This window comes from Xylocopa sonorina, chromosome 7 (genome assembly GCF_050948175.1).
Source record: "Xylocopa sonorina isolate GNS202 chromosome 7, iyXylSono1_principal, whole genome shotgun sequence".
NCBI classification, from domain to species: domain Eukaryota; kingdom Metazoa; phylum Arthropoda; class Insecta; order Hymenoptera; family Apidae; genus Xylocopa; species Xylocopa sonorina.
Window position 1 is genome coordinate 3,177,982 of NC_135199.1, and position 18,227 is coordinate 3,196,208.

An 18,227-nucleotide genomic window follows, 5' to 3' on the forward strand; every position below is an offset into this window, starting at 1 on the left:
CCACCGCGAATGAAACGGACAGCCAAACGACCCTGTTATGGATACGACATTGCAAATGTCAGCCGAGCGATCCTCGTTAAAGAAATAAAAGATCTTCTCTGGACATATGCGCGTGATCCTGTCACTTGGTACCTATATCGGGCTCGATGTTCATGAATCTGATCCCTGGATCAAATCACCGTCGCTCAATCATCGTCGCGGGTTTAATTTGATGCGACGCGATGCTTGTAGTCCGGACGCCCTACATTTTGCTTCTTATTTTTGATTTATAGTTTGTGCAATGCGATGCAATTTATAAGGCATGTGTATCATTATTTTTCGTGGAAATCAATGTCGTAGTATACTGTAGATAATAATAATTGATATTATATATTTACCAAATGGAACTGGTTTGATTTTAACCAGCACTGCGCACTATCTTATATTCGCGAATATAGATGTAAGCGATTGCATCGATGACTTGCATAGGGATGGAGGAAGGTTAATAGCTTGTGGTTCGGCCCTCTGAAATGCAAACTTCTAAATAATGCTGCGCAAACAAGTTTATATATTACCTCCGGTATAAACATGATATTAGATCCAAAGATCGGTTAATGAGAACCAGGTATCTATTACTGTACATGGAAACATTAACTCAGCATCATATATCATTGTCGTCGAAGCAGAGAATGAAACGCGCTCGATCAGTTTTTCAGTAACTTCGACAAAAATGCATGTCCTCTCTGAAACATATCTCAATTATCGATAACACGCATCGAGGGTGTAATATGAGATAACTTTCATCTGAAATTCCTAATCTAGCCTCCAACTTTTAATCATCGTACGTTACAGTCCAAGTGTAATAAATCAAAACGAGCGACACGGCGACTAATCATTAAGATCGATGTAGATTAACGAGGGAAGAGAAGTACGCGTAGCTAGCTTCGAGTTCTGACAACTATGCTAACCCGATTCTCTCGGAAGCAGGATTGGAAACACCGAAAAGGGGGAATTAAATCCTAATACCAAAGAAAGTGGAGAATTTTATCTAATTACTGACCGTTCCAAATGTTTATAATTAAGCACGAGAAGTAAAGTAATTTGTAACTAGCGTATCCGCAATCACTTCTTTGATTTCTGTGAACCAGTTTCCGCTCGTGAACTTTTCCAATTTGAATAGGAAAGTCAAAACGATTTTCCACCAAAGAGAAAGTAAATACCAATATTCAGGAAACAATTTCAACAATATTCTACTGAACAAGGTACATCAAACAGAATTAAATCTTCGTACTGACACGAGTTCCTCCGCGACCCGATGGCATGCTATTTGAAAAGCGACAGAGAACCGACATCGTTTCATCGCAGCAACAAAACTGGGAAAATCCCGGGTTCTGGTGTCCAGAACGCGAACACGCACATCCCGGGTCGTGGCCTGGAAGGATGTGAAAACCGAGATTTCGCTATTCAGCGCTTTTCCCGCTTGATCCAGCCGCGTACAAAAGATAAACTCGTTCGCGATTAAAACTCCCATCTGGCTGACTTTAGCCAGCAAATATTGAAAAATTAATTAAACGCCGCTGCTTCGACATGTTATGTCGGGTGAACTTCGTAATCGAGAATAGTTTAACTGTAAAATAAATCAGTTACGCGCCCAGCGGATCGATTACAAAAAAATATGAATTAATATTGAACGTTAATAAATAATATTCTATCAAATATAGTAGATTACTTTTCGATGAAAAAGCTTACAATATTCGTATAAAATGTTCTCGTAGGAAATGAAATTAGTTTCCAAATCTATATACAATCGAAACAGAATGAATACACAAAGATGAAACAATCGAACAAAATGGACCTTCTCACCTGATGGTTTAAAAAAGGACAAGAGCCTGTGGTGAAAAAAATAGCGTACTGGATAGTAACGGCTGTCCAGTATGGTCGTTGAAATATCCAATGAGCGCTCGATTTTCCGATAATGCTTCGATGAAATGAACAAAAATGCCGCGGTGTTATTTGCCGTTCAGCGCATCGAATATAAAAGTGGCGCGAGAGTTCGCGCGTGAAGCGCGGGTAAATTCGACGGACACAGTTCGCCCGGTTCTGCGCAATTCCATTATATTTCCATTTCGATGAGAGGCACAGTTCACGCAACGGCGCCTCGTCACGTAGCAATTATTATTTAACATTGAAACTATCAAAGCGGTCAGAGCGATTTCCTGATGATGTCGACATTTCTCATAGGAATTCGGTAGATTTACAATGGCGCATTTGGATTCTTCGTGTGATTTCCACAGCGAATACAGATAGTGACCCGGTTTTTCTTTTTTTTTGCATAGAAATATACATTAAAGTTTATTTTGTTTGTAACAACGACAGTAATGTGAAGTATTGAACTTTAATTTAGATTACTAGATTATTTTTAGGTGTTATTTAGATATAAATCTTTTTCACCCACCAGCAGGATACGACGATGCTGCTTTGTTTCAGTATTAAGCAGTGGTCTGACATTTACTGATAAGGAGCTTGTGTTTCCATAAAAATTATAAACAAATGCTAAAAATGACAAAAATAATTGCACAATGTGTATTTATTACACAGCTTTCATAGTCTGATGCTACTGGTATTAAGAATTGTAAAGAGAAGAGGAGACGATGTCCTTTTGACCGAAAATGCGAACAGTTGAAGTTTAGCGTTCATGGAGAACAGTTACAGCGAGAGTGCGTAGTGTGATTACTTCAGAGCAGCGTTATTCAAATTATGTTCTACAGAACTCTGGGATTGCACAAACTATCTTAAAGTGTTCCATAAACATACGTAAAATATTCATCAAAGTGATAAAAATAATAACTTTTATTATAACATAATGAAAGAATATTGAAACGTCTTTCTTTTTATGTACTAACTAGGTTGTGAATATTTTATTGTTTATGATCCCGATTCCGTGAAATAATTACATACTCATAAGGGTTTTATAAATTGACGCAGTTTGAAGACCACTGCTTTAAAGCGAGAATGCGTAATGCGATTTCGTGCATAATCCTTTTATATTTAATAAACTACGTTTTTATTCCGATTATTGCACAGCCACAGCCATAAATCTTAGAGTGAGATAAAAATATTCCAAGCAATTATGACCATGGGTTAATTATCGTTGATGCGATCGTTAAACCCATTAATCCATTAGATGTTACACACGATTGTTTCTCGAATGCCTGGCTGACGTTTCAAGTTTCCACAACGATCGTCTGCGTATATTAGCCCCGTTTGTCGCGTCCCTTGATTGCTCGTTAATTCGTGACCCAAGTTCAATTAAATTTTCATCGCACGGCATCGTCTCCGACGATCTCTAAGACGAATCGATACTCCCTACGAAATTCTATGTCGAAGGGACTCGATGAACTTCCGACGCTTGAGATGACACGAGGGTGAGACAGGGTGGATACTTTTCGGACAGATCGTACATCTTCGTTCCTTGTTTGAAAGTAGCACACTTTTTAGATTCGTCGATATCGCGAACGTTTTAGAAACGTTTCCGTTGGGGTGTGAGTCTAGTGTGCGAGCAGATTTGTATACGTGTAAGTGAATTATCATTGTAGTTAGGAATATGGGTCACGATTGGTGGCTGGCCGATCTTCAACCGTTTTTATGGTTAACGTGGAGTAGAAAATCAACGTTAGAGAGCGGAAATTTTGTTTGACGAAGTTCCACGAGGTCGTGTATAGAATATTTTTGTGAATGGTAGAGTTCTGTTAATTCGCGTTAAATTATAAATTCCGAACAAATAGGAATGAAAGAGTACAACATTTTCACCTTTTTCTACGTAGTTCTTTTGTATTCCATTCTTTCACTACCACTTTTGTCCCTTTGATAAAATAACAAGATACTCAGCACCATTCCAAGTATTATAAACAACGAAAAGAAATTTTCTGTCCTTTTTCACAGAAATATTTGGATTAATTCGATACGCTGAGATGAAGTCTGAGCATAAAGAACCGTGGAATGTTTTCTGAATATGGCCACGGTCTATGCAGGAACAAGATGTTACAACCGTGCAAAAAAAAAAGACGCAACTAGAATGCAAATGATGGAACGATGCATGAACGAAAAGGGTGCAAAAGTTTTTGACATTCTGCCAACTCTTTGATATACTACGCGTAAAAGTAAAAGTAATTAAACTGAACTTACGTTCCGTAACAAAATACTACCCTTCTTCAGTGGGATAGCTTCCACCCTTTTACTTTTTTACTGTTCCACGTAATAATTGAAATCAAACAAGTTCAAATTATACAACCGCGTTTAAAATTCACGTTTCTCAAATTTGCATACTAAAGACTGTGCTTTTTGTTCTATCAGCAACTGATCAAAAAAATGTTTAAACCTTCTTTTATACGGCCACGTATATCTACCAGTGTTATTTTCTCTTGTTAAACATTAACGAAGATAGAAACGACGAAATCCAGTTAAAAGAATAAATTATCGCTCGATACCAATTGCCGCGCGATCCCCAACTTAGCGGCAAGCTCGTTAAGCCTGTGACCGTACCGGAAAGCTTTTCTGTGTCGAATATTCGGTTTGCAAAACCAATTATGAAGGCGCACCTTCTCGACAAGGAGACGGTTAACGAGAGCCGAACGGGGGACTTGTAAAAATAATTGACGAACCGTGGTACCTGCACGCGAAACGTTTTCACGTGACAAACAGCTGTGAGAAAGTTGTCCGAGTGATTGTCAGAGGCCCGTGCAACTATTCTTCTGTTTTCACAATGATTCGAAAAAGTCACATAGCACCGACGAATTAAAACAACGTGCTTTCCCTCTCGCTTAATAACGCGGGGTTGCGTCGATGGTTTCATGAGGTCCGATTTAACAGGAATTTACAGAGATCGAATTCGAAACCGTGGTTTATTTGGCTGTAATTTCATTCCACAACGCGTTAACGTCCTATTCGAGCGAGATTCACGCTCGCCTCTGATTATAAATCTTGCCTGGGTGAATTTCGATTTGGCAATTGCCAGATGAATAGGGAAAAACGGGTATTTACGGTAAAACGATAGATAAACGCGATATTTTGTGGAACAGCTGAACTCTAATTTAACCGTTAAAAGAATACGCTGTAAATTATTCGGCACGTAAAAATTCAAACACACCGCTCCAACAATTACAATGTTTGATAACACTCGGATATATTAAGCGGCGAGTCATTAACCCGAAAAAAATCGTTCTCCCTCGAATTGGAACGGGGAGTCACGGAGAAAAATGATATTGTTTATCGCGAAAGTGTAATTAATGGGTTTGACAAAGTGAACGGAAGAGACGATTAAAATTCTCGATAGAAAGTGCATGCTGCTAATCACGTTCCGTCGAGCGCGATGTATGGCGAACGGGGGAACGTGCAATTCTAGTGGAAGCCGACCGGTTACAAACAACATTACATCCAGTGAACAATAACGAAAATAACTGCGAACCGAGTGCCGCGCGTATATGCAAATGTCACGCGCAGTAATTATTCGGTGGTAATTCTGTTGTGCAATATGTCGGCTGTATGTGAGACACCGTTAATGGCCTTAGATCGTTAATAACATTATGTAACTGTGAATATTGCGTGAAACGTCGTAAGTAGAGTGGAAAAGCGGAATGAGCTCGCCACTGTTAGGCTAAAGTAGCGGCGACAAATTTAAGGGGAACAGTTCGGTGTGAAACGTAAACGTAACGCGTGGATGGGCACAAGTGCGAAGAATATGAAAAACTGGAACGCTTTCATAAGCATTTTTTTACATTTTGCGTATAACGTGTACAATAATAATCACGTATCTTTTTCAGAACTACGGGTCATTCATAATACTTGATAAATGATCGTGTAACGTCACATATCTATAGAAAACATTGTTGGATCCTACTGGTCGTTATCAGTCCGGATGACTGATGGCTCGAGTTTGCATGCCGATGTGCTGACTAAAACTAAGGGTTCCAAGTTCGAAGGATCTCCCTATTCGGAAGGATAAAACTATATACTTGACTCATAGAACTTCAAATCAGTTCTGAAACTTTGCTTTCTAAATGGAAAGAATACTACAGATTCTAAGTTGTTGTAGGGTTTGAGGCACGTGGATAGACCCGAATCAAATTACGAATTAGTGGTGAGGGAAACGGCCGATTTACACTATTGGACAAACATGATAACTAAGTTGCAGCTTCCAAACCAAAGGTCACTCTTAGCTACCTAAGTTAACCCTTGAGTGACGGACGCGGGAAGTTCTGCGGATCGTTAACGACGATCGTGGTATATAATAACCTTAAGGGACGTTTCAGCTTCGAAACTCATGTAACGGCAGAAAGTATGAAAATAAACCAAAAAAGTCTACTAGCACGACAGAGGAGAGAAAACTAAAATTCTAAAAAGTTATTGCTGCTTCGAACCGAAGTCACTAATAAATAACGCCAAGATGGATCCGCATGCGCATCGACTCGAACAAACATTGATATCCATTTTGTTACGCGTTTCTAGACGAAAACTCGAAACGATTAGCCTTCGATCCAAATTTTTACAGAGCAGAGTCACTCAGTTTTAAGCAGGATATAGACGTTACTTCCGATGCTCGAATATCCGGCTGGCTCGAGTTTCGAATTTAAGTAAGAGGCTTAGCTTATATCGTCGTAAAACGACCAAGTTACTTCTTTGGACACGTATCCACGTGTACACACTCGCCTCTGAATAAAGTCTTTTTATTCCAGGCTATAGAGCCTCCGCTCGTGAGTTGTGTCACTCTTTGAAAAGCGAGCCGTTCGGTTAGATAACTTTTACTCGCGCGAGAAGAAGATCGGGGAAACAGAGACTCGACGAACGTTCGTAACGCGCGAATGTGTGCACGGCAAATAGCCGAAAGCTGATGACTTTTGTTTCATCCAAGAAGGTGGAGATAAGTGATCGCATTACCAGCGATTTCTCGAGAGAAAAATCTCGATTGGTGCTTCCGTTTGTGAGTTTAACGCTTCCTTCTGTCGAACCATGGTGTTCGAATCGTTTTCAAGCGTCGTGGTTGCGGACTGAAACTGGCACAACGATCTACTAGCTACGTCGATAGAGTGTATTCTAAAAGAATACATTTTCGAACGCACGCGATATGGAGAAAAGTACACACACGTTGTGAAGTTAACATAGGAACTGCAAATACTGATCTACAAAACCACTGCGACAAAAATACAGAGGTAACGAAATTTATTTTATTTGCGGTAGTCTGGGAATTGTAACATATCGTAATAGTCCGATTTACAATGTGCAAGCGGCGCACACACCCCATCCCCCTGAAACAACATGACGTTACACGCTACAATTTCAGAGAATTTATAAAACTTAAAACTGCGCGAGAAAATAATGAATCGAATTACAGATGAACTGTTATCATATACCGAATAATTTCTCTCCGTCGAGAAGAATAAATAAATTGGTGATCAAACGACAAAAATATTCTCCAACTGAAAAAATGAAACACGTCTCAACTCACATTGCGCCTCTATCTTTGTACACAAGAGATGTAGATCTCGCGCGATATACTTTACGTCGAGGAGAACCACTTACTTTCGAAAAACGGCTTCCTTCAAATCTCACCGGAAGACAATGGTGCAAACGTGAGAACTCTTTTGAATAGCTCTCGTGCAAGGACAACAATGAAGCCGTCGTGCACTTTCGACACTGGCGACCGTATACTTGGTAACAAACTGAACCTCAACGAAGGTACGACGGTGGAACTTCACGGTCGGAGGGAGGTAAATGTCGCAGCTTTTTAGTGAGCGCACGCGAGGAAGGGTTAAAAAAGCGTCCGGAAAACGCTTATTAGCCGGATCACGATCCGCGGAGCGGTTAGGGATAAAAATAAAATGCTCGCCCTTGCGGCCTATAATCTCGTTTAAAGCAAGGGTCGCTGACAAAAGCAAACATTACTTCCGCGCAAACGATGTTAACCGAGCAAACTGCGTTGTTTGCCCGGTAATGGCGGTGCAACGATTAACAAATATCGTTCGATTGCCCGGCCTGCGGGACTTCTTTTAGACGCGTACGTCCGCGAGCTTTGTCATCCGCGCGATACCGGAAGCTCGATCGACGGCGAAGCGTCGTTTAACGCAGGAAAAGGGAGGAAGGAGAGTAAAAGCGCCATCGCGATGCGATCGACGAACTTTTTGTTACGCTGTGAACAACTTTGCACGGAAAAATAAACTCGGGAAACAAACTTGTTTCGTTTTCGGTTGTCGTTTCGACAAATAGTAGGAAAGAATGTGGAACGGCACCTACTTGTACAATTTCTGACAGCAGATTAAAAATTGTGACAAGTAGAAGCGAGAAGTTTGCCAACGCTGGTATACAACTGTCTATAACGTTCAATAAATAAAAATACTGTTTTCCCTGGTTTATCGCAGAGCAGCTTCCGCGAACCGAACAATATTTCCTTTAAAAAATTGCATGCCATAGAGCCATCGTATTTCTCGATTTGTGTGAATTAATATGTACCTTCGCAATACTTAACTTTACGAGGTGACACTGACCTCTTCGCATGTTTTTTCACCAGCAAAAAATATTTTTATTCATTATCTCTGTATAAAGTTAGATTAGATGTCGTTTCTTGTTCAATTTGAAACGTGCTCCTTTCGAAAATATAGCCTCGATTAAGAAAAAATGTAACTAATACGCACGCTTTATTGTCATCCTTCTCCACTTTTACCAACGTTTTATTTCCACCCAGTATAATTCAAGACTCGACTGTCGCGTCTTTTTACACGTCGCGTCGCGTCCTTAGGAACACGCAACAGGTAAATGGTAATACGTTAAGATCGCATGCGGTAATTAATTTTTTAATGGTCGGCTGGTTAACCCGCGGCCTCGAGTTTTCTAAAACTCGGCGGCAGACACGGCTCGTTGTTTCGAAAATCGATGGGAAAGGACGGCGCGACTCGTTTCTGGAGCGTGTTTAATGACGCCGAATAAACGTACGAATCAGGCGACACCGTTCAAAGGAAAGAGGAACACGTCCTTTCTGCACGCCGGAAACGGCGTGACTGCACGTCCGTTCTCGGACAAATCGCGCGACAGTTCGCTGATGGAGCATGTATATTCGTGCCACCAGATTTCTCTGCAATTGATACGATCTTTTGTCGTGAGTTCCATTAATATTAAGTGTATTATACGGATGACAAAATGACTCGCTTCGCATTTTCCTAAAATGACGATTATACTTTTCCAATCCTTTCGAAAACTAAGTCATTAAAAATATAACTTCATTTAATTCGAAGCATAATCAGCATCACGAAAATGTTATTTATAAAACTCATATTTCAATCAGCCAGTTATTGACTACGCTAATTCTATGATACATATCACCGAGAATGATGAAAATTTAATCGATAATTTCTTAATTGCTAGAATTTCTGTTTCAGCTTTTCTGTTTTATCATTAACGAATGGACCCGTGAAATAATTTCAAGTGTACGTAATTAAAAATCGACGAAGTTGAACGGGCAAGTATTAAATTCGTCAAACGCTCGAACGTGAAACTTTTCTTTGTGAGCAAATTCATAAATCCGTTTGAAATAACTGAAACTATTTCCTCGCGACAAACCTTGTTAAAACATAGTTCCACCCTATAAAAGTTTCAGCGATTTAACGGTGACAATTTTTGAACAGCAGTTTCCAACTTTTCCAAAGCATTCTGAGATACGACTTTCATCGAAGCAACAGAACATGTATCGGACGAGGTATAAAAAAACTTCCGAGCAATATCGATGGAAAGCTCCTCAAAACGATTACATCGCGTTCAAATTATGCAAATATATTTAAAAGTTCTATCACGTTAACGATCGAAATAGAAAATTATTCATAAACCAAGAATGCGCGTGTTCGAAGGTACAACATCGTTTACATTGAAAATTGTATGACGCTCGTTTCAAATGCCTCCCTTCTTTTACAAGACCGTATAATATTCCAAGAGACGATCTATTTTCAGGCAAGACAATTTAATGGGAATTCGTTAAACGACAGACGAACGTATCGATGGAATATAAATTTAGATTTCCGATATACTTCAACTTCGATCTGGTTGAAAATTCGTGGAACGCAAACCTTGCATAATAATATTTCATATGCAATAACGAGCAAAGAATCGTGAATCACCTTACCTTATGGTGGATAAGCGATATGTTGTTTGGAGTGCGGAATGATACACCTCAGTCTTCTGTGCGTATGCGTCAAGAGCTGGTGGCAACGCAGAGGTGTTGAGCTTCTTACGAATTCGGGCACGCAGAAGATCATCACTTCGTGCAACACCATCGCAATTGACTTGGCTCACCACCGAACGATCGGACAGAGTCACGGCGTCCGATCGAGCCACGCGGTCGATCGTTTGCGTGCGAACACTCGCGCGAACCGCGATCTTCCCCTCGGCGTAGGACGCGTCGCACTGAACTGCGCGGCTCGTCTCGCAACTCGAACGGGCCGTAGATTCGTCTGAAACACCACACGCCAACCAGAGGTCAATTACGTGGTTTACCATCAAATCGCCCATAAATATTTCACCAACAATGTTTTCATCGACGATATTTCACGGACGATGAGTCAGTCGTTCGACCCTGTCTATCTACCAGCCCATTCAAAGCGTCTACCAATACGTTTCGATATTACACGTGTATTTCCCGGATACATTAACGACGTGAAAAAATGCTAATCAAAATATAACTTCTACGCTGATATATAATATTTTCACTCTTACGTTGAACGTATACGACACAAGGGATGAAAATATATTGCGCTAGGTATATGGTTTAAAAAGAATGAAAATCTGTTGATTTATCGTGTATGGTTATTAAAATAAATACTGGAAAGAAAGCGGATATTGCGATTATACAAATATTAAGATGCTTTGTATATGCATTTGTGTTATGAAAGTGAAGTAACGATTTTTTTTATAAAAATATGAACATTTGTGTAGGATGAAATGAATTATAGTATTTGCCAAATGCAATAAATTTCAAAAAGAAGTCAGAGAACCATCAGACTTGGTGAAAACCTTAAAACTTTGAAAAAGAATCATTATTTTAGTTTCTCGTGGCTTTCATAAGAAGCAATCTAAATGTTTTTGGCACTGATTATATTAAAAACATTGTTGTTTAAATATTTGTCGATGATTTTTAATTAACCTAAAGTAAATTTGTTAACAACCCCATAACTATTAAATGGAACTATATACATATATGTCAAACTATCTCTACAGATACGTTCTAATCCCCCACATTTACGAACAAAGCACATCCTTTCAAGTTCCTATAATTTTTCACCAAAGTTCCACCAAATTCATCCATGCCAGACGGTTCGAAAGACGCGTCAAGTCTGGCGACGTATCGATTCCTCGCGCAACGAAAAACAAGTCGACGGATAGAGTCGAAAGCGACTAGAGTCCGGAAAGTTTGCGGGGATCGACACGAGAGAAAGGTCGAAAGTTAACAATTTCGAGTGGAACTTCATCAACTTCGAGCATGAAGCTCGGCAAGTTCTGCGACCAGAGCTTTTATCAAATGCGATCGACCGACCAGCCAGCTTTCGGGATTTATGTTTCCCAATCGGAAGCCTCGCTGCAGTTACCTCCTAATTCGTGGGAGATAAATCTTCAGGAGTCTGCTGCGACCGTGCGCGTTGCTTTATCGGGGATTACACGATATCAATGCTAATAGATATGCGAGCTTCGAACTCGTCCTTTCGTTACTCGTCTTCGGCGTGCTCGAAACGGGCGCCTGATACTCTTTTTATATTACTTCCAAAGGTAAGAATTTCTGAAAAGGTCGAATGCATGGAATTGCATTGATTTGTTTAAAATGCGGACTTTCGACTGAAAAGTTAAAGGAGTTTTACGTTTATACTTCGTATTCAATCTTTTCCTGAAACGGTGCATAAAAATGAGTAAAAGTCAGAACTATATAAGCTTTGTCGAAACGAGGTATTAAACAGTATTTTCATTTTTCAGTGGAATCATTATTTTTTTAACTCTTCAAACTAATAAAATTATGAAAAGCTATCGACAAATAATATTGTACATACTGATATCCCTTCACTGAAAAATACTCGACAACTTTTCATCATATATATCAATAATTATACCGCAATCTTATTTCTTACATATAATTAAATGCTAGTTTCTAACATCGATATTAACGCATTAAATACGATTAGAAGAGTTCAAAACGAAAGTTGAATACTACATATGTTTTACAATATTACTACTATTACGAGACATCTTTACACTTCTGTCAAATCAGATGACTGCTACGATTGACCTAAATTGGTACTGTCAGAAAGTAATTTAAGTTAATCATTCATACGTCTTGATGAGCGAAGACGAAAGGAAATTAACGACAAGTCGTGCGAAATAAGAAGATCGAAATCACGTTGGGGAAAAGTCAGCAAAGGATTTGCACAGAGCCACCTGTCCATTCGATTCGAGTGTCGAGCATCGCAACAACGCGCACGGAACTTCTCGATGTGCACGAACTCGTGGATACGTTTGAGAAAGACCAGCAAATTCAAGCAAGCAAGGAATTTCTGGAATTGGCACAATATTCGTGGCACGTGAGAAAAAATCGAACGAATGGGACTCATATTAGTAGAAATTCTCGAGCAAAAATTATTCCTACATCTTCGATACGCTCTGCGTTACAACTTTCCCTGAAAATTTCCATGAAAAACAAAAAATGGACAACGTAGCTAACAACGATAAACATTTTACACGGTAAATTAAAAAAATTTGACATATATTGTGAATAATTTGTCACTGGTCGTCGAAAATTTCACAACGACGAGTAAACTGATTCTTTTTAACAGGATAATCTGGATTTTCGGAATCATCGTGGTGATATAATACTCCAGCATTGATGACAGTGCTCCATTTTGCCTGTCACAACACGGAAACGTTGCACGAGCGAATTTAAGAGGCCGTCATTCGTTCAGAGAAATGTTGCAACGAAAATCGATGAGACGCACGATTATTAGCGAATAACCTTCCTAATACTAGAATAATTTTAAGAAAAGCTGCGTCGACGGAATGCAAATAGCACTTACGACTGATGCAACAGACTATCGCGTGTCAGGTCAATTCCGATTCTCGCGAAAGGAAAAAGACTAAACACGATACGACTGGTTGGCACGGAAAGCGTTCGGTGAAAAACGCGGCTCTACGAGGACGACTTTGCACGCGTGTGAAACACACCTTTGGCTGTCGCGTCTGATATCAGAAGCCACTAGGAAAGTCGTCCACGTTCGTTACACGAACCACGTTCACGTTGCTCTCACGTTGCTCTTCGAGTGGGATTCGATGAAACGCAAAATTAACGAGAGAGAAACCCATAACCCGCACGAGCCGCGTGGGCGATAAGGAAAAGGGAGATGGAACGTACTCGTTTTCTCGGGCTGGTTACCACTTGTTAGGTAGCAGTTGGATGCGTCACGCATCAATCACGTTTGACCGTCGCTCGAGGGCTCGGTTCAGCGTCTTGCACGCGCACACACGTCCGACGCATCGACGACGAGTCAACAAACACAAACGGCCGGAGCACGGTTTCGCGCGGCGGCGGCGGCGACGACCACCACGACGACGGCGAGGACGAGGACGTGGACAACGGCGACGCGTCAGGACGATGATCATGACTCGTCTCTACCGTCCATACCGTCTTGCCTCGGGACGTCCGCGATACTCTCGACGACGTTGCCAGCCAGACCGCTGTTGTTCATCGGGCACGGGAGAACCGACGCGAACACGGTGCACACCGATGACGGTGACGGTGACGGTGGCTGCGGTTACTCTCGACCTGAACTCTCGCACCAGTAACGCTGCTCTCGAGGCGTGCGTCGAGCATGAACCACTGTTTACATGCGAGCAGAGGCGCCATGGTCACTGCCGCCTCTCTGCTCCTCGTCTGCACGATCACCACTCAGATTTCGGATCTACCGTCCTTAATCCTGCCGGCGCCAACGCGTCCCGCGTTCTCGGCTCGGGGATCTTCCTTATCCTCGCGGCATCAACTCCGTCCGAATCCTCGTTCATTCATCTTCGCGACATCGCTTTACACTCCTCGTCGTCCTCGTCGATCCGTCCTCTTCTCCGCTACACGCATACACCCATCTCTCAACGCTACCGTCTTCAATCCTCTCCTACCTCCCTCGCCCGATCCGTCTCTTTCTATCTCTGCTCTCCAACTCCCTTGATCCTATTCTCCTTCTCCTCCCTCTGTCTATCTTTCTCGCTTACTCCCGTCCACCGTTACCGTGCCTCTCTCTCTGTTCCCTCTCACCCTCTCGGCCACCCTCTCGCTCTCACGCGACTGGCTGAAGCGACACGAGTGCTGCTCCCGAGTTGTGCGACGCGTGCCAAAGCTCTCGTTAGACTAAGCTCCGATAGAACTAGCGCCACGCCCTCCGCGTAGGTGGCAGCACCGTCCTTCCTCATCTCGCCAACTACCCACCAACTACGCTTCTCTCACCCCTCATCCTTAAACGACCGCTTCTGCTTCTCAACGATGTTCCATTCTGTGCCTCCTCCTTTCTCTCCTCCGTTCCCCTCTATACCTCTTGCCGCTCGCTCTTTGCCCCTGGCCGCCTTCAGCCGGTGGGCTCTACCCTTTAGTAGTTTACCCTTCCACTCTTCCGTGCGCCACGCTCTTTGTCCCATCTTCTTGTTTTTCTTCCTTCATATTTACCTACGTGCCTTGCACCCCATTCTCGCCGGATCTTACCCCGCTTTCGATCTTTCTCTTCTAGCCGGACGTACTTTTCAACACACCTTTTTTCCCTAACTGCTTTTCCCTAACTCTGTAGCCCCCTCCTTCTTTATTTCCTTTTTAGGTTTCTATGTCGCGTTCCTATTTCATCCTTTTTCTTTTTTGTTTTTTTTTTTCTTACTTTTTAGTACGGATGATTGAATTTTTATGGTTTGTTGTATGATTCAAGCGTATAAAGTTCCATGCGGCCTGCGATCGTAATGATAAATTTATTTCGATGCTATCGGGAACGTCTCCGTTACTGGTATCTCGTATTCTATTTCTTTCTTTCTCTCTCACTGTTTCATCAAATATGGATTATTTTAGTCTAAATTTAATTTATATTTAAATTGATGACAACGTATCCTGCATTGCAATTGAATTTTTAGTTACGTCTTTTTCATACTGTTTTATTGCGCTGTAGACCCCGATTTTGGACAACCGTAATCCTTTCATCTGTATGCAATTTTCTAAGTCACACGCTATCCTTCTCGTAGACTTGTTTCGAGGAACAAGAAGTTCCACGTTACGCTGCAGATACGTTTATCGTCACGTTGCACACATTCCCTACTTCTCTCGACACCCTTATACTTCATACCTCCTCGTTGCTGTTCACTTGTGTATCTTCACCCTACCTTCGTCCCTCGTGCTCACCCCTGTTTCGATCTGAATTCCCCTTCCGCACACCCTCTACATCGTTTCTTATTATTTTCCCTACGGACTTCGATCGTCTTCCAATATATTTTTATTTTCCCCACTGGAGATTTTGAGATGTATTTTACTTTGAAAAACGTGTTTGCTGAAATGTTCTTTTCGGAACTTTCGCACAGTTTAAGGCCGTATTAACTCTTTCGCAAAATATAAATGACTCTGGAGGGTGTGCATAAATTGTACGCAGCTCCGACATTATTTTACGAAATGCATTGCTGTACGTTCTCGTTGTTCTTTGCGAACTGATCGCGTAAGCACGGACGCAAATCGGCGTTGCATTACGATCGAGTTTCGATTGCCCGTTATTGCAGAGTCGGTGGCACGTTTGTGGAAGCGTTTCCGGAATCGTTACACTTTGCGGCGAATCGGAAATTAGGCAAACTGGGAAACAGTGACACTTGAAACCCGAACTGCTGGAAATTACGTGGAAAATACGTATCACGTACAACTTCTACATATAATCAAATTAGTATTTATATTTTATACTTAGGAACTTATCCGCAACTGATTGTTTCACATGCAAAATAGTAATTTATGTAACCAATTAATATGGTAATTTACTGGTTTTTAATTTGAAACTTACTCGTTTAAAAACATTAATATTTTAAAAGATATTACGGTTCGCATATCGATCCTGTAAATAAATATTATTCCGAAATTACTGCTACCATTAGGTACTATCCATAACGCGTAACGAACGTTTTTGTATTTCAATACCCCGTCTTCGTAGCTGGAGTTCATTGGACATTGTCACGCAAAGTTTTGACTACTAGACAGTCGCGAAGTAGGGAGGAATATACCAGCTATCATTCTTATCATTTCATTCCGTGAAATCGGTCTATCTCCTGGGAAATCGCAATAATTTGTCACGCGCGTTTTACCTTCGTCAATCTACACCCTTCTGTCTCATCTTTAATTAATACATATTCTACACTTCTCTCTTTCCCTCTTTCTCTTTCTCTCTCTCTCTCTCTCTCTCTCTCTCTCACTCGCTTTCTCACCTTAGCAACAAGAACGCTATGCAAGTTCATCGTGCTGAACATAATTCTACACGAGTTATCATAAATAATACTCCTCCCCATATAATATCGAAAATCACCCTTAAACACGCATACGAGTTTGATTTCACCGTGTTTTATTATTCAAAGATAGGTAGAGAATTATTTGGCGGTATACGAAGACAAATCGCCTGTCCGACGAATCGTGTTTCATAAGGAGACGAACGGTGGAGCGTGCAGTGAACCAGGAATTTTCCGCTGACGTTTGTGAAATCGAAGACACAGCAATTGAGCTATTTCGGTGAATCTGCTAGTTACAGCCGGTAGTTACACTTACGGATGGCTCGACCGGTATATTTCGCCATCAGATCAATCTTCTTTCGCCGCGGACCCGATTCAACTATTCACGCTATTTCGAGGCACTCTCAGCTGGACTAGATAATGGGCCTTCGGACAAGATGGAGCGGGTAGATAATGAAGCAAATGTTAATTGCTACCCTATATTCGTTTTTGCCAATCTGCTCGATCGCCTCGGGGCACATTTGAACTCTGCGCCTCGAGTAATCTCCGTTTGTCTAAACTCAATCGTTCAATTTTAAATCTGAAAACTTCTAATCGTTCATGATGTACCTGCGAGTTGTTCTATGTTTATAAAGACGGTTTCCATGGTGAATGAAATCCTGAAAAAATTTATTTAACGGAAAATCAAAAAAAATATAGAAATTTGTGACATGCATCGAATTGAAGATGGAAAAAGGACATTTTAATCGAATAAAACAGTAGTGGGTGACGCTTAATGTTGAGAAATCAAAGTAATGGGTAATTATGGAAAGTTTATTCCATAACTCATTTGCAGCTGCTTAAAGTTATGAAGTTTGATGGGCTATTTCAGTAATGGCCCATCAAGGGCCAAGGTAACCAAGTTGGTTTCCATCCAAATTAAACGTGGACACATGCCACGAACATTTAGACGTTCGTTAACTGAGACTATGTTCCATAGAAATGGGTATTTTACTTTTTAATAGGTTGTTCTAATAGGCATTTAGCTAAATACACAAGTTGACAACAAAAAATACATGTAATGTCTTTTAACAACACTCTGAAATTAGTCCAACCTTCTGTTAAAATAAAAAATATTCTCTCCAGTATTGCTCGCATTTTTTGATAACTTTTGTAAATTTTAATTTCAACTCCTTGTAACATTCGTAATTAGAAACAGAGAGCTGCGCGTGACGAAGGAATGGTATGTCGACAAAATGAGCCGTACAAACTTTCGTGCAAACATTCGTTCCCGTTCATTGTATTCATTGACAACAAGAAAACAGTAATTAAATTCTGTACAAAACACGTATTTAAACGCTACAAACTATCCCGATCGCGTACGATCGATTCTCCGTATTGCCATTTATGTGACAACGCTACTGTGCAAAGTTAACAACGTATGCATATATACACCAAACCCCTATGCTTCTCTTAAACATTATTCTAACGTATAAACTATAAACAGGCAGCTGATATTATAAAATACCGTCAATGTTTCAAATGAAAAATCATGTCCCAACGAATAATATATATTAACAACCCCTCGTGCCTATGAACCGGAAGAAATTATGAAGATCTTAACAAAAATACATGGTGAAACAAGATATTCAGGACTATAAAATTTCCTGAACATCTGTAAACGGCATTTACGTATCGAGATAAATTATTACAAATTTATCACTGAACAACAATAGTTCCTTCATTCTCTTACA

At 40.8% G+C, this 18,227-nt stretch overlaps 1 protein-coding gene across 4 annotated transcripts in view; it reads right to left on the reverse strand.

Moving 5' to 3' along the window:
- LOC143425144 (popeye domain-containing protein 1-like) overlaps positions 1–14,145 on the reverse strand; it is a 61,497-nt gene extending 47,352 nt beyond the window's left edge. For 3 of the 4 annotated variants that reach the window (XM_076897692.1, XM_076897693.1, XM_076897689.1), the window contains exons 1-2: positions 13,406–14,145; positions 10,142–10,469 (exon numbers count right to left, since the gene is read on the reverse strand). The gene's annotated coding sequence lies outside the window, so the exon portion shown is untranslated. Of the gene's footprint in view, positions 1–10,141; positions 10,470–13,218; positions 13,307–13,405 lie in introns of those variants that run through there. The other variant, XM_076897690.1, reaches the window with a different exon arrangement.
- Between the last annotated feature and the right edge of the window lie 4,082 nt (positions 14,146–18,227).